Source organism: Megascapheus bottae, chromosome 2 (genome assembly GCF_031878675.1).
Source record: "Megascapheus bottae isolate mThoBot1 chromosome 2, mThoBot2.hap1, whole genome shotgun sequence".
NCBI lineage: Eukaryota > Metazoa > Chordata > Mammalia > Rodentia > Geomyidae > Megascapheus > Megascapheus bottae.
Window position 1 is genome coordinate 64,036,462 of NC_143510.1, and position 25,064 is coordinate 64,061,525.

The 25,064-nt window shown below is 52.6% G+C and overlaps 6 pseudogenes; all 6 read right to left on the reverse strand.

Moving 5' to 3' along the window:
• Positions 1-501: 501 nt before the first annotated feature.
• Positions 502-1,986, reverse strand: LOC150067243 (PRAME family member 12 pseudogene; annotated as a pseudogene).
• A 2,696-nt stretch (positions 1,987-4,682) lies between these two features.
• On the reverse strand, positions 4,683-6,167 carry LOC150067244 (PRAME family member 12 pseudogene; annotated as a pseudogene).
• A 2,642-nt stretch (positions 6,168-8,809) lies between these two features.
• On the reverse strand, positions 8,810-10,294 carry LOC150067245 (PRAME family member 12 pseudogene; annotated as a pseudogene).
• Positions 10,295-12,936: 2,642 nt separating this feature from the next.
• On the reverse strand, positions 12,937-14,421 carry LOC150067246 (PRAME family member 12 pseudogene; annotated as a pseudogene).
• A 2,648-nt stretch (positions 14,422-17,069) lies between these two features.
• On the reverse strand, positions 17,070-18,554 carry LOC150067247 (PRAME family member 12 pseudogene; annotated as a pseudogene).
• Positions 18,555-21,229: 2,675 nt separating this feature from the next.
• On the reverse strand, positions 21,230-22,714 carry LOC150067248 (PRAME family member 12 pseudogene; annotated as a pseudogene).
• Between the last annotated feature and the right edge of the window lie 2,350 nt (positions 22,715-25,064).

Below are 25,064 nucleotides of genomic sequence, written 5' to 3' on the forward strand. Positions count from 1 at the left end.
TAGAAGTTCACTGGAGAAGAGCATCACATTGGCATTCCCTCAAAGGCCGGGACTGAATAGTGATCATCAGATATCACAATTGCAGAGTAGCGATGACTGAACACAAGAACAACTCTCAGCAAACGTGTGCTTTATCTCCGTTTTTATTTCCGATTTATTAATTGATCTATACAGTAGAGTCAGGGACAATAGGAAGAATGGATAGAGTACAAAAGCAGAGATGGCCCCTAGCACTTGGAGACATACAATGGTGTTGGAGTCTTTTGGAGAAACCCAAGTTGGGAGTGCTGAGGGAGCGTAGCCAGGAACATGCGGGCAGCCCCAAAGTGCTCGGAAAGGTGGCCAGTTCCCTAGGTCCGGCTGAAGGGCCAAGGGCAGAAACACATGCCCTTTGTCTTGCAGTGACCCTGAAGGTTGGGATGTGTGAGGATGGGGGAAGGACCTTAAAGCTAGGCTTTCATGGGTCAGGTCCACAGGAATGCTGGGGAGGGAGGCGCCCAATTACGCAGGCAGCGCAGACAGGCCAGGAAGTCCTTCCACTGTGAGCACCCAGGAGCCACGGGGCCCCAGGCTAACCATCTGGCACTTTCGGCGACGATGACAGAAATCGGCGCAGATCTGGAAGCGCTGGCTAGGCGTCGAGGAAGCTCTCCACGCTTGCAACAGGGGGCCCAGCATGAGAAGAAATCTCTCAAGGTGGATGCTCCCCAGGACCCCGTCGTCTTGAAAGTAGAAGCTCTCCAGAGGGGGAGGATAGATCCCTTGACTGAAACGGGCCAGCCTGGCAGTGTGGCTGAGCAGGGTACACAGGCTGCCCAAGGAGATGGGGTTTCCATAGAAACTGAAGAAGCCGAGCTGGGAGCACTGTCTGAGGGCGGGCAGGATGGCAGGGAGCTGGGCGTCGGTGAGGCCACAGTCCTCCAAGGCCAGGGTCTCCAGGGTCCCGGCCGCTTGCTCCAGCAGGGCTCGCAGGGGCTCCGGACTGAAGCGGCCCAGGCACACACTCCTCAGTCGCAGGCGCTGGAGCTGCCTGGCGCAGGCGCAGCCGGACAGAAACTTCAGGTCGTCTTCCTGCAGGGGACAGGAACTCAAAGACAGCGTCTTCAGAGCTGTCAGGCTCCCCAGGATGGCCGGCAGCTTTCCGTGGAGGAAGAAGACGTCGTGCACGTGAAGCTCCCGCAGACACTGCAGCCGCCCCAGGTGTGCTGCGTACTTGCGGGAGTACAGCGCGTTGAGGGCTCTGGAAGTGTACACCTGAGCACTCATCTTGGAGAAGTGGAGCACCCGAAGGTTCTGCATCTGGCTGAGCTGACGAGCAAAGGTTTTCATGGTCTCTCGACGCCAGAAACAGTCCACCACCAGTTCTTGGATGGAGTCCAGGCGCACTGGCCGCAGAGCCTTCCGCACTCTGGAGGTGCAGCCCGACAGGATCTGCAGCTTCTCGCACCGCAGCTGGACTCGCCCTCTCCTCTTCCGGGCCCACCGCAGCACGTAGGCCTGGAAAGCCCCCTGGGGGCCATCTTGGATGGTGAGGTCCAGGACTATGGTCAAGGGCCGCTCTTCAGTCCTTCGTGCATCGCAAGTCGCCGGGGGCCGGGGGCTCAGGGGGCCTGGAGGGGAGCTTCCGGCCAGAGAGGGGCAGCCCTGGGCCCGCATCTCGGAGGACACGCTTCGCAGATCCAGAACTTGCAGTTTCCAGCGACGCGGCCGATCTTTCTGGGCGAGCAACAGATCGAGTCCATCCAGGGCAGCCTTCAAGGCTTCCAGGTCTGGTGACCGCGTCACGGCCCCCAGGAGCAGGCAGGGGAAGGGCCAGGCCTGCACCATGGCCTTCAGCACCTCTGCGTGGCCCCCGGCATAGGCCTCCCTGAAGAGCCGGGGGAACAGCAGCCATGGCACATCCTCCAGGGTGTCACAGATGGACACCGAATGGCTCCTCACTAAGGCCTGCATGGCTAGACTCTCCAGGGTGGGTGGCGTCCCCATGTTCCTCTCGCTGGACAAGACCAGGATCCGGTGTGCAGGCAGGGCTCTCTCCGGTCCAGCAGCGTCAGGCTCTGACTGTGGACTCTGGGAAACTGCTGCTCTTCTCTGTGCCCCTGGGAGTCTTATAGCCCCAACGCAGCCCTTTCCAGCACCTATCTTCCAATAAAAGAACAGCCCCCCCCCCCTCCCTTGGGATTTCTGAGTCACACCCAGCAACCCTACACTGGATAGGGTCCTGCACAGGGTGGATCCTAATCCCTTCAGATAGGATTATTGACATGCGAGTCACAGTGCCTGGCATCCATTTCTCACCTGTGAATGTGTAGACACAAAACGTTTCTACCCTAATATCCGGACAAGGCATATTATTGTGGCGAATTAATGCACCTACTGTTTGGCAGGTGGAACTGTAACCCCTCTATGCATTTCGTCGAAAATGAAAAATTACATTGAAATACATAGAAAAAGTTCCTCCCTTTTACTTTTAAATCCCCAATACTATTCCACAGATGGTCCATTGCCCTGACTTGGGGTCAGGTTGTACGACCCTCAGCCTGCAAAATTGTGTAGAGTCTCCAGGAACTTTTTCGGAAAATTTTTGGTTTTCCTTCTTTCTCTACTTGTCTTCCTGCATGAATTCCTTATTTCCTTCCTTCCTTCCTTCCTTCCTTCCTTCCTTCCTTCCTTCCTTCATTCATTCCTTCCTTCCTTCCTTCCATCCTGCCTGCCTTTTCACCCCCTGCCTTCCTAACTTTAATCTCCCTACCTTCACAAGAGCTTTAATCCTGCCTTTTCGAACCTTTCCATTTTATTGGGTTCATGTATTAGAACAGGAACTCGGGGCTCTGAGCGGCTTTTGGTCTAGGTTAGTGCTCTAAAACTTGTCCAAAGCAATGGCTACAGAAACCTAGAAACTCTAAGGATCTGGATTGCCTAGATAGTCCTTGCAGTGTGATCCTCCCATCTCAAAACTCTGGAGACCCTGGATTCTTGGAATCCTAGGATGTTTTCTGAGGAGCTTGTTGGCGTCCAATTTTCTCACACACCTCTCTGCTTGTTGACATCTTCCTGGGATCCATGGTTCTCATGCTCCTGAAGGACAGAATTAGAGGCAGAAGCCACCTCAGTGTGGTGGGCATATTTCTCTCTTGCTCCTCGTTTCCAATGTTGTTGTTGTTGTCATTGGGTCTGGTTAGGCACCAAGTGAGTATTTCTCTGGAATAGCAAAGGAAATATAGTCTACCTTTTGCAGGCACATTTAATCATATCACGGTGGAAAATTCTCACCGCCCCCCCCAAAAGATGGATTGTACAACTAGTTCCCTGGCTTGATGGGTGGGGATTTGGAAGCCACACCCAGCACACCGAGCATGGTTTCACCCTCCAGAGCAAATCCAAGTGATTCTAGGCACCTATTTCCACCACAACAATTTAAATAGTGAAAATTCTCATGTAGAATAACATGGAGATGGGAAGGGTTTAACATCCTTTCACAGACTGTGTTTGGTTATCGATGTCCAAATTACCCTATAACATTTCCACTGTTCTTTCTTTCTTTCTTTCTTTCTTTCTTTCTTTCTTTCTTTCTTTCTTTCTTACTTTCTTCCTTTCTTCCTTTCTTTCTTTCCTTCTTTCTTTCTTTCTTTCTATCTTTCTTTCTGTCTTTCTTTCCTTCTTTGACTGTTTCTTTTTTTTCCTTATGGGACCTAGCTCAGAAATCTAGGCTTTGGAGCTTTCAATGAAAATTTCAGCAAAGGCTGAAAGCCTTGGCCCAGGACCTGGTATTGTTCCTGACCTCTTCAGCTCAAGGCTACCTCCAAACCCTTAAGCCACCACTTCACTTCCCATTTTCTAGGGGATCATTGGAGGTAGGAATCTCAAGATTTTATGGCCAGGGCTGAATTTGAAACTTGACACTTAGATCTCAGCCTCCTGAGGAGGTAGGATTCCAGGTGTGAGCAATCATGCTGGACTACTTTGCATTTTTCTGGAAAGCATGTTTGTGTGGTTGTGGGTGGGTGGGTGGGTGGGTGTGGGGTGTGGGTGTGGGTGTGGGGTGTGCACATGTGCGTACACACGACTTATTTAGTGCAAGTACCTGTGTTTGTGCCAGGTCCTGGAACTGAATACAGTGGGGCTTTTGTGCGCATTGTCGCCTCTGTATTCCTGGAGCCACGGCTCCATTAAGACTTTCCTAGAAGTTCACTGGAGAAGAGCATCACATTGGCATTCCCTCAAAGGCCGGGACTGAATAGTGATCATCAGATATCACAATTGCAGAGTAGCGATGACTGAACACAAGAACAACTCTCAGCAAACGTGTGCTTTATCTCCGTTTTTATTTCCGATTTATTAATTGATCTATACAGTAGAGTCAGGGACAATAGGAAGAATGGATAGAGTACAAAAGCAGAGATGGCCCCTAGCACTTGGAGACATACAATGGTGTTGGAGTCTTTTGGAGAAACCCAAGTTGGGAGTGCTGAGGGAGCGTAGCCAGGAACATGCGGGCAGCCCCAAAGTGCTCGGAAAGGTGGCCAGTTCCCTAGGTCCGGCTGAAGGGCCAAGGGCAGAAACACATGCCCTTTGTCTTGCAGTGACCCTGAAGGTTGGGATGTGTGAGGATGGGGGAAGGACCTTAAAGCTAGGCTTTCATGGGTCAGGTCCACAGGAATGCTGGGGAGGGAGGCGCCCAATTACGCAGGCAGCGCAGACAGGCCAGGAAGTCCTTCCACTGTGAGCACCCAGGAGCCACGGGGCCCCAGGCTAACCATCTGGCACTTTCGGCGACGATGACAGAAATCGGCGCAGATCTGGAAGCGCTGGCTAGGCGTCGAGGAAGCTCTCCACGCTTGCAACAGGGGGCCCAGCATGAGAAGAAATCTCTCAAGGTGGATGCTCCCCAGGACCCCGTCGTCTTGAAAGTAGAAGCTCTCCAGAGGGGGAGGATAGATCCCTTGACTGAAACGGGCCAGCCTGGCAGTGTGGCTGAGCAGGGTACACAGGCTGCCCAAGGAGATGGGGTTTCCATAGAAACTGAAGAAGCCGAGCTGGGAGCACTGTCTGAGGGCGGGCAGGATGGCAGGGAGCTGGGCGTCGGTGAGGCCACAGTCCTCCAAGGCCAGGGTCTCCAGGGTCCCGGCCGCTTGCTCCAGCAGGGCTCGCAGGGGCTCCGGACTGAAGCGGCCCAGGCACACACTCCTCAGTCGCAGGCGCTGGAGCTGCCTGGCGCAGGCGCAGCCGGACAGAAACTTCAGGTCGTCTTCCTGCAGGGGACAGGAACTCAAAGACAGCGTCTTCAGAGCTGTCAGGCTCCCCAGGATGGCCGGCAGCTTTCCGTGGAGGAAGAAGACGTCGTGCACGTGAAGCTCCCGCAGACACTGCAGCCGCCCCAGGTGTGCTGCGTACTTGCGGGAGTACAGCGCGTTGAGGGCTCTGGAAGTGTACACCTGAGCACTCATCTTGGAGAAGTGGAGCACCCGAAGGTTCTGCATCTGGCTGAGCTGACGAGCAAAGGTTTTCATGGTCTCTCGACGCCAGAAACAGTCCACCACCAGTTCTTGGATGGAGTCCAGGCGCACTGGCCGCAGAGCCTTCCGCACTCTGGAGGTGCAGCCCGACAGGATCTGCAGCTTCTCGCACCGCAGCTGGACTCGCCCTCTCCTCTTCCGGGCCCACCGCAGCACGTAGGCCTGGAAAGCCCCCTGGGGGCCATCTTGGATGGTGAGGTCCAGGACTATGGTCAAGGGCCGCTCTTCAGTCCTTCGTGCATCGCAAGTCGCCGGGGGCCGGGGGCTCAGGGGGCCTGGAGGGGAGCTTCCGGCCAGAGAGGGGCAGCCCTGGGCCCGCATCTCGGAGGACACGCTTCGCAGATCCAGAACTTGCAGTTTCCAGCGACGCGGCCGATCTTTCTGGGCGAGCAACAGATCGAGTCCATCCAGGGCAGCCTTCAAGGCTTCCAGGTCTGGTGACCGCGTCACGGCCCCCAGGAGCAGGCAGGGGAAGGGCCAGGCCTGCACCATGGCCTTCAGCACCTCTGCGTGGCCCCCGGCATAGGCCTCCCTGAAGAGCCGGGGGAACAGCAGCCATGGCACATCCTCCAGGGTGTCACAGATGGACACCGAATGGCTCCTCACTAAGGCCTGCATGGCTAGACTCTCCAGGGTGGGTGGCGTCCCCATGTTCCTCTCGCTGGACAAGACCAGGATCCGGTGTGCAGGCAGGGCTCTCTCCGGTCCAGCAGCGTCAGGCTCTGACTGTGGACTCTGGGAAACTGCTGCTCTTCTCTGTGCCCCTGGGAGTCTTATAGCCCCAACGCAGCCCTTTCCAGCACCTATCTTCCAATAAAAGAACAGCCCCCCCCCCTCCCTTGGGATTTCTGAGTCACACCCAGCAACCCTACACTGGATAGGGTCCTGCACAGGGTGGATCCTAATCCCTTCAGATAGGATTATTGACATGCGAGTCACAGTGCCTGGCATCCATTTCTCACCTGTGAATGTGTAGACACAAAACGTTTCTACCCTAATATCCGGACAAGGCATATTATTGTGGCGAATTAATGCACCTACTGTTTGGCAGGTGGAACTGTAACCCCTCTATGCATTTCGTCGAAAATGAAAAATTACATTGAAATACATAGAAAAAGTTCCTCCCTTTTACTTTAAATCCCCAATACTATTCCACAGATGGTCCATTGCCCTGACTTGGGGTCAGGTTGTACGACCCTCAGCCTGCAAAATTGTGTAGAGTCTCCAGGAACTTTTTCGGAAAATTTTTGGTTTTCCTTCTTTCTCTACTTGTCTTCCTGCATGAATTCCTTATTTCCTTCCTTCCTTCCTTCCTTCCTTCATTCATTCCTTCCTTCCTTCCTTCCATCCTGCCTGCCTTTTCACCCCCTGCCTTCCTAACTTTAATCTCCCTACCTTCACAAGAGCTTTAATCCTGCCTTTTCGAACCTTTCCATTTTATTGGGTTCATGTATTAGAACAGGAACTCGGGGCTCTGAGCGGCTTTTGGTCTAGGTTAGTGCTCTAAAACTTGTCCAAAGCAATGGCTACAGAAACCTAGAAACTCTAAGGATCTGGATTGCCTAGATAGTCCTTGCAGTGTGATCCTCCCATCTCAAAACTCTGGAGACCCTGGATTCTTGGAATCCTAGGATGTTTTCTGAGGAGCTTGTTGGCGTCCAATTTTCTCACACACCTCTCTGCTTGTTGACATCTTCCTGGGATCCATGGTTCTCATGCTCCTGAAGGACAGAATTAGAGGCAGAAGCCACCTCAGTGTGGTGGGCATATTTCTCTCTTGCTCCTCGTTTCCAATGTTGTTGTTGTTGTCATTGGGTCTGGTTAGGCACCAAGTGAGTATTTCTCTGGAATAGCAAAGGAAATATAGTCTACCTTTTGCAGGCACATTTAATCATATCACGGTGGAAAATTCTCACCGCCCCCCCCAAAAGATGGATTGTACAACTAGTTCCCTGGCTTGATGGGTGGGGATTTGGAAGCCACACCCAGCACACCGAGCATGGTTTCACCCTCCAGAGCAAATCCAAGTGATTCTAGGCACCTATTTCCACCACAACAATTTAAATAGTGAAAATTCTCATGTAGAATAACATGGAGATGGGAAGGGTTTAACATCCTTTCACAGACTGTGTTTGGTTATCGATGTCCAAATTACCCTATAACATTTCCACTGTTCTTTCTTTCTTTCTTTCTTTCTTTCTTCCTTTCTTCCTTTCTTTCTTTCCTTCTTTCTTTCTTTCTTTCTATCTTTCTTTCTGTCTTTCTTTCCTTCTTTGACTGTTTCTTTTTTTTCCTTATGGGACCTAGCTCAGAAATCTAGGCTTTGGAGCTTTCAATGAAAATTTCAGCAAAGGCTGAAAGCCTTGGCCCAGGACCTGGTATTGTTCCTGACTTCTTCAGCTCAAGGCTACCTCCAAACCCTTAAGCCACCACTTCACTTCCCATTTTCTAGGGGATCATTGGAGGTAGGAATCTCAAGATTTTATGGCCAGGGCTGAATTTGAAACTTGACACTTAGATCTCAGCCTCCTGAGGAGGTAGGATTCCAGGTGTGAGCAATCATGCTGGACTACTTTGCATTTTTCTGGAAAGCATGTTTGTGTGGTTGTGGGTGGGTGGGTGGGTGGGTGTGGGGTGTGGGTGTGGGTGTGGGGTGTGCACATGTGCGTACACACGACTTATTTAGTGCAAGTACCTATGTTTGTGCCAGGTCCTGGAACTGAATACAGTGGGGCTTTTGTGCGCATTGTCGCCTCTGTATTCCTGGAGCCACGGCTCCATTAAGACTTTCCTAGAAGTTCACTGGAGAAGAGCATCACATTGGCATTCCCTCAAAGGCCGGGACTGAATAGTGATCATCAGATATCACAATTGCAGAGTAGCGATGACTGAACACAAGAACAACTCTCAGCAAACGTGTGCTTTATCTCCGTTTTTATTTCCGATTTATTAATTGATCTATACAGTAGAGTCAGGGACAATAGGAAGAATGGATAGAGTACAAAAGCAGAGATGGCCCCTAGCACTTGGAGACATACAATGGTGTTGGAGTCTTTTGGAGAAACCCAAGTTGGGAGTGCTGAGGGAGCGTAGCCAGGAACATGCGGGCAGCCCCAAAGTGCTCGGAAAGGTGGCCAGTTCCCTAGGTCCGGCTGAAGGGCCAAGGGCAGAAACACATGCCCTTTGTCTTGCAGTGACCCTGAAGGTTGGGATGTGTGAGGATGGGGGAAGGACCTTAAAGCTAGGCTTTCATGGGTCAGGTCCACAGGAATGCTGGGGAGGGAGGCGCCCAATTACGCAGGCAGCGCAGACAGGCCAGGAAGTCCTTCCACTGTGAGCACCCAGGAGCCACGGGGCCCCAGGCTAACCATCTGGCACTTTCGGCGACGATGACAGAAATCGGCGCAGATCTGGAAGCGCTGGCTAGGCGTCGAGGAAGCTCTCCACGCTTGCAACAGGGGGCCCAGCATGAGAAGAAATCTCTCAAGGTGGATGCTCCCCAGGACCCCGTCGTCTTGAAAGTAGAAGCTCTCCAGAGGGGGAGGATAGATCCCTTGACTGAAACGGGCCAGCCTGGCAGTGTGGCTGAGCAGGGTACACAGGCTGCCCAAGGAGATGGGGTTTCCATAGAAACTGAAGAAGCCGAGCTGGGAGCACTGTCTGAGGGCGGGCAGGATGGCAGGGAGCTGGGCGTCGGTGAGGCCACAGTCCTCCAAGGCCAGGGTCTCCAGGGTCCCGGCCGCTTGCTCCAGCAGGGCTCGCAGGGGCTCCGGACTGAAGCGGCCCAGGCACACACTCCTCAGTCGCAGGCGCTGGAGCTGCCTGGCGCAGGCGCAGCCGGACAGAAACTTCAGGTCGTCTTCCTGCAGGGGACAGGAACTCAAAGACAGCGTCTTCAGAGCTGTCAGGCTCCCCAGGATGGCCGGCAGCTTTCCGTGGAGGAAGAAGACGTCGTGCACGTGAAGCTCCCGCAGACACTGCAGCCGCCCCAGGTGTGCTGCGTACTTGCGGGAGTACAGCGCGTTGAGGGCTCTGGAAGTGTACACCTGAGCACTCATCTTGGAGAAGTGGAGCACCCGAAGGTTCTGCATCTGGCTGAGCTGACGAGCAAAGGTTTTCATGGTCTCTCGACGCCAGAAACAGTCCACCACCAGTTCTTGGATGGAGTCCAGGCGCACTGGCCGCAGAGCCTTCCGCACTCTGGAGGTGCAGCCCGACAGGATCTGCAGCTTCTCGCACCGCAGCTGGACTCGCCCTCTCCTCTTCCGGGCCCACCGCAGCACGTAGGCCTGGAAAGCCCCCTGGGGGCCATCTTGGATGGTGAGGTCCAGGACTATGGTCAAGGGCCGCTCTTCAGTCCTTCGTGCATCGCAAGTCGCCGGGGGCCGGGGGCTCAGGGGGCCTGGAGGGGAGCTTCCGGCCAGAGAGGGGCAGCCCTGGGCCCGCATCTCGGAGGACACGCTTCGCAGATCCAGAACTTGCAGTTTCCAGCGACGCGGCCGATCTTTCTGGGCGAGCAACAGATCGAGTCCATCCAGGGCAGCCTTCAAGGCTTCCAGGTCTGGTGACCGCGTCACGGCCCCCAGGAGCAGGCAGGGGAAGGGCCAGGCCTGCACCATGGCCTTCAGCACCTCTGCGTGGCCCCCGGCATAGGCCTCCCTGAAGAGCCGGGGGAACAGCAGCCATGGCACATCCTCCAGGGTGTCACAGATGGACACCGAATGGCTCCTCACTAAGGCCTGCATGGCTAGACTCTCCAGGGTGGGTGGCGTCCCCATGTTCCTCTCGCTGGACAAGACCAGGATCCGGTGTGCAGGCAGGGCTCTCTCCGGTCCAGCAGCGTCAGGCTCTGACTGTGGACTCTGGGAAACTGCTGCTCTTCTCTGTGCCCCTGGGAGTCTTATAGCCCCAACGCAGCCCTTTCCAGCACCTATCTTCCAATAAAAGAACAGCCCCCCCCCCTCCCTTGGGATTTCTGAGTCACACCCAGCAACCCTACACTGGATAGGGTCCTGCACAGGGTGGATCCTAATCCCTTCAGATAGGATTATTGACATGCGAGTCACAGTGCCTGGCATCCATTTCTCACCTGTGAATGTGTAGACACAAAACGTTTCTACCCTAATATCCGGACAAGGCATATTATTGTGGCGAATTAATGCACCTACTGTTTGGCAGGTGGAACTGTAACCCCTCTATGCATTTCGTCGAAAATGAAAAATTACATTGAAATACATAGAAAAAGTTCCTCCCTTTTACTTTAAATCCCCAATACTATTCCACAGATGGTCCATTGCCCTGACTTGGGGTCAGGTTGTACGACCCTCAGCCTGCAAAATTGTGTAGAGTCTCCAGGAACTTTTTCGGAAAATTTTTGGTTTTCCTTCTTTCTCTACTTGTCTTCCTGCATGAATTCCTTATTTCCTTCCTTCCTTCCTTCCTTCCTTCATTCATTCCTTCCTTCCTTCCTTCCATCCTGCCTGCCTTTTCACCCCCTGCCTTCCTAACTTTAATCTCCCTACCTTCACAAGAGCTTTAATCCTGCCTTTTCGAACCTTTCCATTTTATTGGGTTCATGTATTAGAACAGGAACTCGGGGCTCTGAGCGGCTTTTGGTCTAGGTTAGTGCTCTAAAACTTGTCCAAAGCAATGGCTACAGAAACCTAGAAACTCTAAGGATCTGGATTGCCTAGATAGTCCTTGCAGTGTGATCCTCCCATCTCAAAACTCTGGAGACCCTGGATTCTTGGAATCCTAGGATGTTTTCTGAGGAGCTTGTTGGCGTCCAATTTTCTCACACACCTCTCTGCTTGTTGACATCTTCCTGGGATCCATGGTTCTCATGCTCCTGAAGGACAGAATTAGAGGCAGAAGCCACCTCAGTGTGGTGGGCATATTTCTCTCTTGCTCCTCGTTTCCAATGTTGTTGTTGTTGTCATTGGGTCTGGTTAGGCACCAAGTGAGTATTTCTCTGGAATAGCAAAGGAAATATAGTCTACCTTTTGCAGGCACATTTAATCATATCACGGTGGAAAATTCTCACCGCCCCCCCCAAAAGATGGATTGTACAACTAGTTCCCTGGCTTGATGGGTGGGGATTTGGAAGCCACACCCAGCACACCGAGCATGGTTTCACCCTCCAGAGCAAATCCAAGTGATTCTAGGCACCTATTTCCACCACAACAATTTAAATAGTGAAAATTCTCATGTAGAATAACATGGAGATGGGAAGGGTTTAACATCCTTTCACAGACTGTGTTTGGTTATCGATGTCCAAATTACCCTATAACATTTCCACTGTTCTTTCTTTCTTTCTTTCTTTCTTTCTTCCTTTCTTCCTTTCTTTCTTTCCTTCTTTCTTTCTTTCTTTCTATCTTTCTTTCTGTCTTTCTTTCCTTCTTTGACTGTTTCTTTTTTTTCCTTATGGGACCTAGCTCAGAAATCTAGGCTTTGGAGCTTTCAATGAAAATTTCAGCAAAGGCTGAAAGCCTTGGCCCAGGACCTGGTATTGTTCCTGACTTCTTCAGCTCAAGGCTACCTCCAAACCCTTAAGCCACCACTTCACTTCCCATTTTCTAGGGGATCATTGGAGGTAGGAATCTCAAGATTTTATGGCCAGGGCTGAATTTGAAACTTGACACTTAGATCTCAGCCTCCTGAGGAGGTAGGATTCCAGGTGTGAGCAATCATGCTGGACTACTTTGCATTTTTCTGGAAAGCATGTTTGTGTGGTTGTGGGTGGGTGGGTGGGTGGGTGTGGGGTGTGGGTGTGGGTGTGGGGTGTGCACATGTGCGTACACACGACTTATTTAGTGCAAGTACCTATGTTTGTGCCAGGTCCTGGAACTGAATACAGTGGGGCTTTTGTGCGCATTGTCGCCTCTGTATTCCTGGAGCCACGGCTCCATTAAGACTTTCCTAGAAGTTCACTGGAGAAGAGCATCACATTGGCATTCCCTCAAAGGCCGGGACTGAATAGTGATCATCAGATATCACAATTGCAGAGTAGCGATGACTGAACACAAGAACAACTCTCAGCAAACGTGTGCTTTATCTCCGTTTTTATTTCCGATTTATTAATTGATCTATACAGTAGAGTCAGGGACAATAGGAAGAATGGATAGAGTACAAAAGCAGAGATGGCCCCTAGCACTTGGAGACATACAATGGTGTTGGAGTCTTTTGGAGAAACCCAAGTTGGGAGTGCTGAGGGAGCGTAGCCAGGAACATGCGGGCAGCCCCAAAGTGCTCGGAAAGGTGGCCAGTTCCCTAGGTCCGGCTGAAGGGCCAAGGGCAGAAACACATGCCCTTTGTCTTGCAGTGACCCTGAAGGTTGGGATGTGTGAGGATGGGGGAAGGACCTTAAAGCTAGGCTTTCATGGGTCAGGTCCACAGGAATGCTGGGGAGGGAGGCGCCCAATTACGCAGGCAGCGCAGACAGGCCAGGAAGTCCTTCCACTGTGAGCACCCAGGAGCCACGGGGCCCCAGGCTAACCATCTGGCACTTTCGGCGACGATGACAGAAATCGGCGCAGATCTGGAAGCGCTGGCTAGGCGTCGAGGAAGCTCTCCACGCTTGCAACAGGGGGCCCAGCATGAGAAGAAATCTCTCAAGGTGGATGCTCCCCAGGACCCCGTCGTCTTGAAAGTAGAAGCTCTCCAGAGGGGGAGGATAGATCCCTTGACTGAAACGGGCCAGCCTGGCAGTGTGGCTGAGCAGGGTACACAGGCTGCCCAAGGAGATGGGGTTTCCATAGAAACTGAAGAAGCCGAGCTGGGAGCACTGTCTGAGGGCGGGCAGGATGGCAGGGAGCTGGGCGTCGGTGAGGCCACAGTCCTCCAAGGCCAGGGTCTCCAGGGTCCCGGCCGCTTGCTCCAGCAGGGCTCGCAGGGGCTCCGGACTGAAGCGGCCCAGGCACACACTCCTCAGTCGCAGGCGCTGGAGCTGCCTGGCGCAGGCGCAGCCGGACAGAAACTTCAGGTCGTCTTCCTGCAGGGGACAGGAACTCAAAGACAGCGTCTTCAGAGCTGTCAGGCTCCCCAGGATGGCCGGCAGCTTTCCGTGGAGGAAGAAGACGTCGTGCACGTGAAGCTCCCGCAGACACTGCAGCCGCCCCAGGTGTGCTGCGTACTTGCGGGAGTACAGCGCGTTGAGGGCTCTGGAAGTGTACACCTGAGCACTCATCTTGGAGAAGTGGAGCACCCGAAGGTTCTGCATCTGGCTGAGCTGACGAGCAAAGGTTTTCATGGTCTCTCGACGCCAGAAACAGTCCACCACCAGTTCTTGGATGGAGTCCAGGCGCACTGGCCGCAGAGCCTTCCGCACTCTGGAGGTGCAGCCCGACAGGATCTGCAGCTTCTCGCACCGCAGCTGGACTCGCCCTCTCCTCTTCCGGGCCCACCGCAGCACGTAGGCCTGGAAAGCCCCCTGGGGGCCATCTTGGATGGTGAGGTCCAGGACTATGGTCAAGGGCCGCTCTTCAGTCCTTCGTGCATCGCAAGTCGCCGGGGGCCGGGGGCTCAGGGGGCCTGGAGGGGAGCTTCCGGCCAGAGAGGGGCAGCCCTGGGCCCGCATCTCGGAGGACACGCTTCGCAGATCCAGAACTTGCAGTTTCCAGCGACGCGGCCGATCTTTCTGGGCGAGCAACAGATCGAGTCCATCCAGGGCAGCCTTCAAGGCTTCCAGGTCTGGTGACCGCGTCACGGCCCCCAGGAGCAGGCAGGGGAAGGGCCAGGCCTGCACCATGGCCTTCAGCACCTCTGCGTGGCCCCCGGCATAGGCCTCCCTGAAGAGCCGGGGGAACAGCAGCCATGGCACATCCTCCAGGGTGTCACAGATGGACACCGAATGGCTCCTCACTAAGGCCTGCATGGCTAGACTCTCCAGGGTGGGTGGCGTCCCCATGTTCCTCTCGCTGGACAAGACCAGGATCCGGTGTGCAGGCAGGGCTCTCTCCGGTCCAGCAGCGTCAGGCTCTGACTGTGGACTCTGGGAAACTGCTGCTCTTCTCTGTGCCCCTGGGAGTCTTATAGCCCCAACGCAGCCCTTTCCAGCACCTATCTTCCAATAAAAGAACAGCCCCCCCCCCCTCCCTTGGGATTTCTGAGTCACACCCAGCAACCCTACACTGGATAGGGTCCTGCACAGGGTGGATCCTAATCCCTTCAGATAGGATTATTGACATGCGAGTCACAGTGCCTGGCATCCATTTCTCACCTGTGAATGTGTAGACACAAAACGTTTCTACCCTAATATCCGGACAAGGCATATTATTGTGGCGAATTAATGCACCTACTGTTTGGCAGGTGGAACTGTAACCCCTCTATGCATTTCGTCGAAAATGAAAAATTACATTGAAATACATAGAAAAAGTTCCTCCCTTTTACTTTTAAATCCCCAATACTATTCCACAGATGGTCCATTGCCCTGACTTGGGGTCAGGTTGTACGACCCTCAGCCTGCAAAATTGTGTAGAGTCTCCAGGAACTTTTTCGGAAAATTTTTGGTTTTCCTTCTTTCTCTACTTGTCTTCCTGCATGAATTCCTTATTTCCTTTCTTCCTTCCTTCCTTCCTTCCTTCATTCATTCCTTCCTTCCTTCCTTCCATCCTGCCTGCCTTTTCACCCCCTGCCTTCCTAACTTTAATCTCCCTACCTTCACAAGAGCTTTAATCCTGCCTTTTCGAACCTTTCCATTTTATTGGGTTCATGTATTAGAACAGGAACTCGGGGCTCTGAGCGGCTTTTGGTCTAGGTTAGTGCTCTAAAACTTGTCCAAAGCAATGGCTACAGAAACCTAGAAACTCTAAGGATCTGGATTGCCTAGATAGTCCTTGCAGTGTAATCCTCCCATCTCAAAACTCTGGAGACCCTGGATTCTTGGAATCCTAGGATGTTTTCTGAGGAGCTTGTTGGCGTCCAATTTTCTCACACACCTCTCTGCTTGTTGACATCTTCCTGGGATCCATGGTTCTCATGCTCCTGAAGGACAGAATTAGAGGCAGAAGCCACCTCAGTGTGGTGGGCATATTTCTCTCTTGCTCCTCGTTTCCAATGTTGTTGTTGTTGTCATTGGGTCTGGTTAGGCACCAAGTGAGTATTTCTCTGGAATAGCAAAGGAAATATAGTCTACCTTTTGCAGGCACATTTAATCATATCACGGTGGAAAATTCTCACCGCCCCCCCCAAAAGATGGATTGTACAACTAGTTCCCTGGCTTGATGGGTGGGGATTTGGAAGCCACACCCAGCACACCGAGCATGGTTTCACCCTCCAGAGCAAATCCAAGTGATTCTAGGCACCTATTTCCACCACAACAATTTAAATAGTGAAAATTCTCATGTAGAATAACATGGAGATGGGAAGGGTTTAACATCCTTTCACAGACTGTGTTTGGTTATCGATGTCCAAATTACCCTATAACATTTCCACTGTTCTTTCTTTCTTTCTTTCTTTCTTTCTTCCTTTCTTCCTTTCTTTCTTTCCTTCTTTCTTTCTTTCTTTCTATCTTTCTTTCTGTCTTTCTTTCCTTCTTTGACTGTTTCTTTTTTTTCCTTATGGGACCTAGCTCAGAAATCTAGGCTTTGGAGCTTTCAATGAAAATTTCAGCAAAGGCTGAAAGCCTTGGCCCAGGACCTGGTATTGTTCCTGACTTCTTCAGCTCAAGGCTACCTCCAAACCCTTAAGCCACCACTTCACTTCCCATTTTCTAGGGGATCATTGGAGGTAGGAATCTCAAGATTTTATGGCCAGGGCTGAATTTGAAACTTGACACTTAGATCTCAGCCTCCTGAGGAGGTAGGATTCCAGGTGTGAGCAATCATGCTGGACTACTTTGCATTTTTCTGGAAAGCATGTTTGTGTGGTTGTGGGTGGGTGGGTGGGTGGGTGTGGGGTGTGGGTGTGGGTGTGGGGTGTGCACATGTGCGTACACACGACTTATTTAGTGCAAGTACCTGTGTTTGTGCCAGGTCCTGGAACTGAATACAGTGGGGCTTTTGTGCGCATTGTCGCCTCTGTATTCCTGGAGCCACGGCTCCATTAAGACTTTCCTAGAAGTTCACTGGAGAAGAGCATCACATTGGCATTCCCTCAAAGGCCGGGACTGAATAGTGATCATCAGATATCACAATTGCAGAGTAGCGATGACTGAACACAAGAACAACTCTCAGCAAACGTGTGCTTTATCTCCGTTTTTATTTCCGATTTATTAATTGATCTATACAGTAGAGTCAGGGACAATAGGAAGAATGGATAGAGTACAAAAGCAGAGATGGCCCCTAGCACTTGGAGACATACAATGGTGTTGGAGTCTTTTGGAGAAACCCAAGTTGGGAGTGCTGAGGGAGCGTAGCCAGGAACATGCGGGCAGCCCCAAAGTGCTCGGAAAGGTGGCCAGTTCCCTAGGTCCGGCTGAAGGGCCAAGGGCAGAAACACATGCCCTTTGTCTTGCAGTGACCCTGAAGGTTGGGATGTGTGAGGATGGGGGAAGGACCTTAAAGCTAGGCTTTCATGGGTCAGGTCCACAGGAATGCTGGGGAGGGAGGCGCCCAATTACGCAGGCAGCGCAGACAGGCCAGGAAGTCCTTCCACTGTGAGCACCCAGGAGCCACGGGGCCCCAGGCTAACCATCTGGCACTTTCGGCGACGATGACAGAAATCGGCGCAGATCTGGAAGCGCTGGCTAGGCGTCGAGGAAGCTCTCCACGCTTGCAACAGGGGGCCCAGCATGAGAAGAAATCTCTCAAGGTGGATGCTCCCCAGGACCCCGTCGTCTTGAAAGTAGAAGCTCTCCAGAGGGGGAGGATAGATCCCTTGACTGAAACGGGCCAGCCTGGCAGTGTGGCTGAGCAGGGTACACAGGCTGCCCAAGGAGATGGGGTTTCCATAGAAACTGAAGAAGCCGAGCTGGGAGCACTGTCTGAGGGCGGGCAGGATGGCAGGGAGCTGGGCGTCGGTGAGGCCACAGTCCTCCAAGGCCAGGGTCTCCAGGGTCCCGGCCGCTTGCTCCAGCAGGGCTCGCAGGGGCTCCGGACTGAAGCGGCCCAGGCACACACTCCTCAGTCGCAGGCGCTGGAGCTGCCTGGCGCAGGCGCAGCCGGACAGAAACTTCAGGTCGTCTTCCTGCAGGGGACAGGAACTCAAAGACAGCGTCTTCAGAGCTGTCAGGCTCCCCAGGATGGCCGGCAGCTTTCCGTGGAGGAAGAAGACGTCGTGCACGTGAAGCTCCCGCAGACACTGCAGCCGCCCCAGGTGTGCTGCGTACTTGCGGGAGTACAGCGCGTTGAGGGCTCTGGAAGTGTACACCTGAGCACTCATCTTGGAGAAGTGGAGCACCCGAAGGTTCTGCATCTGGCTGAGCTGACGAGCAAAGGTTTTCATGGTCTCTCGACGCCAGAAACAGTCCACCACCAGTTCTTGGATGGAGTCCAGGCGCACTGGCCGCAGAGCCTTCCGCACTCTGGAGGTGCAGCCCGACAGGATCTGCAGCTTCTCGCACCGCAGCTGGACTCGCCCTCTCCTCTTCCGGGCCCACCGCAGCACGTAGGCCTGGAAAGCCCCCTGGGGGCCATCTTGGATGGTGAGGTCCAGGACTATGGTCAAGGGCCGCTCTTCAGTCCTTCGTGCATCGCAAGTCGCCGGGGGCCGGGGGCTCAGGGGGCCTGGAGGGGAGCTTCCGGCCAGAGAGGGGCAGCCCTGGGCCCGCATCTCGGAGGACACGCTTCGCAGATCCAGAACTTGCAGTTTCCAGCGACGCGGCCGATCTTTCTGGGCGAGCAACAGATCGAGTCCATCCAGGGCAGCCTTCAAGGCTTCCAGGTCTGGTGACCGCGTCACGGCCCCCAGGAGCAGGCAGGGGAAGGGCCAGGCCTGCACCATGGCCTTCAGCACCTCTGCGTGGCCCCCGGCATAGGCCTCCCTGAAGAGCCGGGGGAACAGCAGCCATGGCACATCCTCCAGGGTGTCACAGATGGACACCGAATGGCTCCTCACTAAGGCCTGCATGGCTAGACTCTCCAGGGTGGGTGGCGTCCCCATGTTCCTCTCGCTGGACAAGACCAGGATCCGGTGTGCAGGCAGGGCTCTCTCCGGTCCAGCAGCGTCAGGCTCTGACTGTGGACTCTGGGAAACTGCTGCTCTTCTCTGTGCCCCTGGGAGTCTTATAGCCCCAACGCAGCCCTTTCCAGCACCTATCTTCCAATAAAAGAACAGCCCCCCCCCCTCCCTTGGGATTTCTGAGTCACACCCAGCAACCCTACACTGGATAGGGTCCTGCACAGGGTGGATCCTAATCCCTTCAGATAGGATTATTGACATGCGAGTCACAGTGCCTGGCATCCATTTCTCACCTGTGAATGTGTAGACACAAAACGTTTCTACCCTAATATCCGGACAAGGCATATTATTGTGGCGAATTAATGCACCTACTGTTTGGCAGGTGGAACTGTAACCCCTCTATGCATTTCGTCGAAAATGAAAAATTACATTGAAATACATAGAAAAAGTTCCTCCCTTTTACTTTTAAATCCCCAATACTATTCCACAGATGGTCCATTGCCCTGACTTGGGGTCAGGTTGTACGACCCTCAGCCTGCAAAATTGTGTAGAGTCTCCAGGAACTTTTTCGGAAAATTTTTGGTTTTCCTTCTTTCTCTACTTGTCTTCCTGCATGAATTCCTTATTTCCTTCCTTCCTTCCTTCCTTCCTTCCTTCCTTCCTTCCTTCATTCATTCCTTCCTTCCTTCCTTCCATCCTGCCTGCCTTTTCACCCCCTGCCTTCCTAACTTTAATCTCCCTACCTTCACAAGAGCTTTAATCCTGCCTTTTCGAACCTTTCCATTTTATTGGGTTCATGTATTAGAACAGGAACTCGGGGCTCTGAGCGGCTTTTGGTCTAGGTTAGTGCTCTAAAACTTGTCCAAAGCAATGGCTACAGAAACCTAGAAACTCTAAGGATCTGGATTGCCTAGATAGTCCTTGCAGTGTGATCCTCCCATCTCAAAACTCTGGAGACCCTGGATTCTTGGAATCCTAGGATGTTTTCTGAGGAGCTTGTTGGCGTCCAATTTTCTCACACACCTCTCTGCTTGTTGACATCTTCCTGGGATCCATGGTTCTCATGCTCCTGAAGGACAGAATTAGAGGCAGAAGCCACCTCAGTGTGGTGGGCATATTTCTCTCTTGCTCCTCGTTTCCAATGTTGTTGTTGTTGTCATTGGGTCTGGTTAGGCACCAAGTGAGTATTTCTCTGGAATAGCAAAGGAAATATAGTCTACCTTTTGCAGGCACATTTAATCATATCACGGTGGAAAATTCTCACCGCCCCCCCCAAAAGATGGATTGTACAACTAGTTCCCTGGCTTGATGGGTGGGGATTTGGAAGCCACACCCAGCACACCGAGCATGGTTTCACCCTCCAGAGCAAATCCAAGTGATTCTAGGCACCTATTTCCACCACAACAATTTAAATAGTGAAAATTCTCATGTAGAATAACATGGAGATGGGAAGGGTTTAACATCCTTTCACAGACTGTGTTTGGTTATCGATGTCCAAATTACCCTATAACATTTCCACTGTTCTTTCTTTCTTTCTTTCTTTCTTTCTTTCTTTCTTTCTTTCTTCCTTTCTTCCTTTCTTTCTTTCCTTCTTTCTTTCTTTCTTTCTATCTTTCTTTCTGTCTTTCTTTCCTTCTTTGACTGTTTCTTTTTTTTCCTTATGGGACCTAGCTCAGAAATCTAGGCTTTGGAGCTTTCAATGAAAATTTCAGCAAAGGCTGAAAGCCTTGGCCCAGGACCTGGTATTGTTCCTGACCTCTTCAGCTCAAGGCTACCTCCAAACCCTTAAGCCACCACTTCACTTCCCATTTTCTAGGGGATCATTGGAGGTAGGAATCTCAAGATTTTATGGCCAGGGCTGAATTTGAAACTTGACACTTAGATCTCAGCCTCCTGAGGAGGTAGGATTCCAGGTGTGAGCAATCATGCTGGACTACTTTGCATTTTTCTGGAAAGCATGTTTGTGTGGTTGTGGGTGGGTGGGTGGGTGGGTGTGGGGTGTGGGTGTGGGTGTGGGGTGTGCACATGTGCGTACACACGACTTATTTAGTGCAAGTACCTGTGTTTGTGCCAGGTCCTGGAACTGAATACAGTGGGGCTTTTGTGCGCATTGTCGCCTCTGTATTCCTGGAGCCACGGCTCCATTAAGACTTTCCTAGAAGTTCACTGGAGAAGAGCATCACATTGGCATTCCCTCAAAGGCCGGGACTGAATAGTGATCATCAGATATCACAATTGCAGAGTAGCGATGACTGAACACAAGAACAACTCTCAGCAAACGTGTGCTTTATCTCCGTTTTTATTTCCGATTTATTAATTGATCTATACAGTAGAGTCAGGGACAATAGGAAGAATGGATAGAGTACAAAAGCAGAGATGGCCCCTAGCACTTGGAGACATACAATGGTGTTGGAGTCTTTTGGAGAAACCCAAGTTGGGAGTGCTGAGGGAGCGTAGCCAGGAACATGCGGGCAGCCCCAAAGTGCTCGGAAAGGTGGCCAGTTCCCTAGGTCCGGCTGAAGGGCCAAGGGCAGAAACACATGCCCTTTGTCTTGCAGTGACCCTGAAGGTTGGGATGTGTGAGGATGGGGGAAGGACCTTAAAGCTAGGCTTTCATGGGTCAGGTCCACAGGAATGCTGGGGAGGGAGGCGCCCAATTACGCAGGCAGCGCAGACAGGCCAGGAAGTCCTTCCACTGTGAGCACCCAGGAGCCACGGGGCCCCAGGCTAACCATCTGGCACTTTCGGCGACGATGACAGAAATCGGCGCAGATCTGGAAGCGCTGGCTAGGCGTCGAGGAAGCTCTCCACGCTTGCAACAGGGGGCCCAGCATGAGAAGAAATCTCTCAAGGTGGATGCTCCCCAGGACCCCGTCGTCTTGAAAGTAGAAGCTCTCCAGAGGGGGAGGATAGATCCCTTGACTGAAACGGGCCAGCCTGGCAGTGTGGCTGAGCAGGGTACACAGGCTGCCCAAGGAGATGGGGTTTCCATAGAAACTGAAGAAGCCGAGCTGGGAGCACTGTCTGAGGGCGGGCAGGATGGCAGGGAGCTGGGCGTCGGTGAGGCCACAGTCCTCCAAGGCCAGGGTCTCCAGGGTCCCGGCCGCTTGCTCCAGCAGGGCTCGCAGGGGCTCCGGACTGAAGCGGCCCAGGCACACACTCCTCAGTCGCAGGCGCTGGAGCTGCCTGGCGCAGGCGCAGCCGGACAGAAACTTCAGGTCGTCTTCCTGCAGGGGACAGGAACTCAAAGACAGCGTCTTCAGAGCTGTCAGGCTCCCCAGGATGGCCGGCAGCTTTCCGTGGAGGAAGAAGACGTCGTGCACGTGAAGCTCCCGCAGACACTGCAGCCGCCCCAGGTGTGCTGCGTACTTGCGGGAGTACAGCGCGTTGAGGGCTCTGGAAGTGTACACCTGAGCACTCATCTTGGAGAAGTGGAGCACCCGAAGGTTCTGCATCTGGCTGAGCTGACGAGCAAAGGTTTTCATGGTCTCTCGACGCCAGAAACAGTCCACCACCAGTTCTTGGATGGAGTCCAGGCGCACTGGCCGCAGAGCCTTCCGCACTCTGGAGGTGCAGCCCGACAGGATCTGCAGCTTCTCGCACCGCAGCTGGACTCGCCCTCTCCTCTTCCGGGCCCACCGCAGCACGTAGGCCTGGAAAGCCCCCTGGGGGCCATCTTGGATGGTGAGGTCCAGGACTATGGTCAAGGGCCGCTCTTCAGTCCTTCGTGCATCGCAAGTCGCCGGGGGCCGGGGGCTCAGGGGGCCTGGAGGGGAGCTTCCGGCCAGAGAGGGGCAGCCCTGGGCCCGCATCTCGGAGGACACGCTTCGCAGATCCAGAACTTGCAGTTTCCAGCGACGCGGCCGATCTTTCTGGGCGAGCAACAGATCGAGTCCATCCAGGGCAGCCTTCAAGGCTTCCAGGTCTGGTGACCGCGTCACGGCCCCCAGGAGCAGGCAGGGGAAGGGCCAGGCCTGCACCATGGCCTTCAGCACCTCTGCGTGGCCCCCGGCATAGGCCTCCCTGAAGAGCCGGGGGAACAGCAGCCATGGCACATCCTCCAGGGTGTCACAGATGGACACCGAATGGCTCCTCACTAAGGCCTGCATGGCTAGACTCTCCAGGGTGGGTGGCGTCCCCATGTTCCTCTCGCTGGACAAGACCAGGATCCGGTGTGCAGGCAGGGCTCTCTCCGGTCCAGCAGCGTCAGGCTCTGACTGTGGACTCTGGGAAACTGCTGCTCTTCTCTGTGCCCCTGGGAGTCTTATAGCCCCAACGCAGCCCTTTCCAGCACCTATCTTCCAATAAAAGAACAGCCCCCCCCCCCTCCCTTGGGATTTCTGAGTCACACCCAGCAACCCTACACTGGATAGGGTCCTGCACAGGGTGGATCCTAATCCCTTCAGATAGGATTATTGACATGCGAGTCACAGTGCCTGGCATCCATTTCTCACCTGTGAATGTGTAGACACAAAACGTTTCTACCCTAATATCCGGACAAGGCATATTATTGTGGCGAATTAATGCACCTACTGTTTGGCAGGTGGAACTGTAACCCCTCTATGCATTTCGTCGAAAATGAAAAATTACATTGAAATACATAGAAAAAGTTCCTCCCTTTTACTTTTAAATCCCCAATACTATTCCACAGATGGTCCATTGCCCTGACTTGGGGTCAGGTTGTACGACCCTCAGCCTGCAAAATTGTGTAGAGTCTCCAGGAACTTTTTCGGAAAATTTTTGGTTTTCCTTCTTTCTCTACTTGTCTTCCTGCATGAATTCCTTATTTCCTTCCTTCCTTCCTTCCTTCCTTCATTCATTCCTTCCTTCCTTCCTTCCATCCTGCCTGCCTTTTCACCCCCTGCCTTCCTAACTTTAATCTCCCTACCTTCACAAGAGCTTTAATCCTGCCTTTTCGAACCTTTCCATTTTATTGGGTTCATGTATTAGAACAGGAACTCGGGGCTCTGAGCGGCTTTTGGTCTAGGTTAGTGCTCTAAAACTTGTCCAAAGCAATGGCTACAGAAACCTAGAAACTCTAAGGATCTGGATTGCCTAGATAGTCCTTGCAGTGTGATCCTCCCATCTCAAAACTCTGGAGACCCTGGATTCTTGGAATCCTAGGATGTTTTCTGAGGAGCTTGTTGGCGTCCAATTTTCTCACACACCTCTCTGCTTGTTGACATCTTCCTGGGATCCATGGTTCTCATGCTCCTGAAGGACAGAATTAGAGGCAGAAGCCACCTCAGTGTGGTGGGCATATTTCTCTCTTGCTCCTCGTTTCCAATGTTGTTGTTGTTGTCATTGGGTCTGGTTAGGCACCAAGTGAGTATTTCTCTGGAATAGCAAAGGAAATATAGTCTACCTTTTGCAGGCACATTTAATCATATCACGGTGGAAAATTCTCACCGCCCCCCCCAAAAGATGGATTGTACAACTAGTTCCCTGGCTTGATGGGTGGGGATTTGGAAGCCACACCCAGCACACCGAGCATGGTTTCACCCTCCAGAGCAAATCCAAGTGATTCTAGGCACCTATTTCCACCACAACAATTTAAATAGTGAAAATTCTCATGTAGAATAACATGGAGATGGGAAGGGTTTAACATCCTTTCACAGACTGTGTTTGGTTATCGATGTCCAAATTACCCTATAACATTTCCACTGTTCTTTCTTTCTTTCTTTCTTTCTTTCTTTCTTTCTTTCTTCCTTTCTTCCTTTCTTTCTTTCCTTCTTTCTTTCTTTCTTTCTATCTTTCTTTCTGTCTTTCTTTCCTTCTTTGACTGTTTCTTTTTTTTCCTTATGGGACCTAGCTCAGAAATCTAGGCTTTGGAGCTTTCAATGAAAATTTCAGCAAAGGCTGAAAGCCTTGGCCCAGGACCTGGTATTGTTCCTGACCTCTTCAGCTCAAGGCTACCTCCAAACCCTTAAGCCACCACTTCACTTCCCATTTTCTAGGGGATCATTGGAGGTAGGAATCTCAAGATTTTATGGCCAGGGCTGAATTTGAAACTTGACACTTAGATCTCAGCCTCCTGAGGAGGTAGGATTCCAGGTGTGAGCAATCATGCTGGACTACTTTGCATTTTTCTGGAAAGCATGTTTGTGTGGTTGTGGGTGGGTGGGTGGGTGGGTGTGGGGTGTGGGTGTGGGTGTGGGGTGTGCACATGTGCGTACACACGACTTATTTAGTGCAAGTACCTGTGTTTGTGCCAGGTCCTGGAACTGAATACAGTGGGGCTTTTGTGCGCATTGTCGCCTCTGTATTCCTGGAGCCACGGCTCCATTAAGACTTTCCTAGAAGTTCACTGGAGAAGAGCATCACATTGGCATTCCCTCAAAGGCCGGGACTGAATAGTGATCATCAGATATCACAATTGCAGAGTAGCGATGACTGAACACAAGAACAACTCTCAGCAAACGTGTGCTTTATCTCCGTTTTTATTTCCGATTTATTAATTGATCTATACAGTAGAGTCAGGGACAATAGGAA